The sequence below is a fragment of the Grammomys surdaster genome, unplaced genomic scaffold (assembly GCF_004785775.1).
Source record: "Grammomys surdaster isolate TR1022 unplaced genomic scaffold, NIH_TR_1.0 233, whole genome shotgun sequence".
Lineage (NCBI taxonomy): Eukaryota > Metazoa > Chordata > Mammalia > Rodentia > Muridae > Grammomys > Grammomys surdaster.
In genome coordinates this window covers 7,334,899-7,337,929 of record NW_021604678.1, presented here as the reverse complement: position 1 = coordinate 7,337,929, position 3,031 = coordinate 7,334,899, and positions in this window count along the sequence as shown.

Below are 3,031 nucleotides of genomic sequence, written 5' to 3'. Positions count from 1 at the left end.
CTCTCTCTCTCTCTCTCTCTCTCTCTCTCTCTCTCTCTCTCTGTCAGATTATTTGTCAAGGCAACATTGAGAAGAAACTAGGACATTTAGTGTCTGTCATGTTAAAGTTTTCAAACACTATTCCAACAAATGAATAAAATAACATGGGTCCTGTGGAGGCTCGATGACCCGGGAGTGGGTGAGAGGTTGGAGGAGCACCCTCATAGAGGCAGGGGTGAGGGAGGAGGGGATAGCGGGCATTTGAAATGTAAATAAATAAAATAGCCAATAAAAATGAAAAAAAAAAAAAGGTAACCGCCACATCAGTATTTGCTGAAGCGAGTGGCACAGATATAAGGCAACGGGAACGGGAAGACTGAGGGATCTACCCAGTGGCCATCTTACCGGGGTGCTGCCAAAATAGAAAATTTTCTCTCTGACACTTTCAATTCTAAATTGGAGAATGACATAAGAACGCTGGGTGAGTGTTTCCAGGCAAGAGCTGGAGGAGGCTGTTCTTGCAGGCCAATCATTCGACATTTAGTTGTTGACAGGTTTCTGGGCTCCCTAATTAGAACTGTAAAATTTCAGGTGAGTGACAGCAGCTTCAACGCTAATTCTGATTTTTGCAGCTGCAATCACTGGGCAGCTAATGGTGTAATTGATGGATGCTGCCAGTTGCCGTGATGGATGGAAATTAATACTTAAATTACCATTGTTGGAGGTCATAATCACATTTCCCGTCGCATCCAAAAGCAGTGTGTTTATACTGCCTCAGTCAATAAAATGTCAGATAATTTCAGGGGGACAAAAATGCTTTAAATATGTCAGCTATGGGATATTATAAATATAAATGCAAAAATGTATGCACTGCATTTTAACTTCCAATCTGTAATATGTCCAAGTTCTCGCCCATTATTCAATTAACAGTTCTTTAAGAAAAAACACAAGGGGGAAAAACTTATTAGATAAATTTTCAAGAATAAAAATCTTTATTATCTCGAAATTCCTATAAATGTTACACTTACCTGATAAACAGGAATAGCATATGTTCTGCCAAGTTTTAGAGGGAATTAAACTTTCAGGGATCCATTCATAAGACAGTAGAACCAGCCTGTGGCTTCAGTATTGGTAATCAGAGCCAGAACTCTCAAAACAGGATGCTGCTGTAGCCGTTAGTCAGTGGTTTCTGAATGGCAGTGTAGCCCTGTAGCTTACAGCTTACTTTTAATACAATGACAGCTGCCGGATTCATCTTGCCCTGGTAAATATGAAAGAGTACAAACCAAAGAGGTGGTCTACTTTTTCTTCCTTCTACTTTACTTCTTACCTCTTTAATCATTTCTTTTTTTAGTTTTTTCCACGAGTCATGGGAACACCTTTATTTTTATTGAACCCAGCAATTCCAGCCACTGCTATGCCTATAAACCATGATGTAAGAAGCTGGGGGCAATACCTGGACATACACATTCATTTTTCAGTTCACTCTAATGTAGTGGGGTTGAAATCTTTTTGTATTTGTACTGTTTCCTAGGAAAGTCCATGCGCTCTCTGCCTTCCAATAGGCACTATACGGATGGAGCATCAGTTTTACCCTCATGTGAATTTCTCATTTGCGTACACAATGCATGCTTTCTTTCTCATCTTGTGTAGCCTCGGTGTGTACGTTGAGCTCATCACTCACTGAACCATCTTCCTCTTGTCCCTTGGTCTTCTTTGTCCTTCTTTCCCTGTGACTTTCCCATCATATGTAACAATCTTAATATCTTACACTCTAAATGTTTCTCATCCTTTCCTTTCTCCTCACCTCAGCTATGTTTGTTTAGCTAAAACACTTCCTCCTCATTTGTGCGACAACCAAAATACAGAAAGTTTAAAATATTCTCTAGACCAATGCAGCCAGTTAATAGTTGCCTTGGTTCAATGATGGAAAATCACTTCTATTTCTGAAACATTGTATTTATTCACTTCCTATTTCTGAAACATTGTACTTCACTTGGCAGCACAGTTGGCTGGACTCAGATCAGCCGTTTGTAGGGGACACACTGTTGGTGCTACCTTCCAGAGAAAGCAAAGATTTGAGTCTTTGGTTTGTGAATGCTAAACTGACTCAGTTCTTGTGCTGTGCAGAAGGGATCTTGCAGCTTTTGACTACTCCTTCAGGCTTTGATGTGAAGGAGAGGATATTGTATGAAAGATCAGTGTGAAAATTTAAGGCCACACAGAAATAGGAATGCAGAATTGACAGAAACCTCCCCTGCACATATTATTCTCTTATCTTGAGAGGTATGTGCTGTTGTAAGAGTCGGCCTTCAGGTCTTTCTATGGCATAAAAGCCTCCAGACTTAAAAGACTGCCCAGCTGGATCTAGATGCTGTGTTTAAATATAGATGATGGGCAGGTAGCTGGGGAGACGGATCTTGACTGACAGGTATGGATGCTGTTTAGAATCATCCTGAAGAGGAAGTGTAAGATCCTGTAGCATGTTTTGTCCCGAGTCTGCAGGAGATGTGAAGATCATCCTATTTGTTGTATTTATTGGCGATATTATTATTTGTTTTATGCCATGCTCAAGGAGGGCCTGAGCTATAATCTATTGGTCATTTAGTTTTATGAAGTTCTCAAATGGGTGATCTGGTATTTTTCTGACAGAGAGGCTATGGTTCCTGAACACCAGTAATAAGAGTGTCATGTCATTTTCTTCTTGTGCTTTTTATTGCTTTTTATTTCGTTGCTGATATTACTTCACACCCTGCCCCCACACCCTACTGGAACTGACTCTTGATTTTATTTTCCTTTCTTAGGTCTATGTTTAGGGTCACCCTGATTCATCTATCAGAAACCATCCCATGCTTTTAAAAAAGTCTTCCTCTTTCATCCTAGGAAGCTGTCTGCCTACTGCAGTCAGTGTTAGGAAGTCCTCATCGTAAACACTACACTTTAACTGGGGAGAAATAGGTCAGGGAACCAGAGACCAATTGTTCATTTTGTAGCCACAATGTGAGCAGAAGGATAACAGAAGGAAGTGGCTGTCCTTGTGGCACTTGGTTTT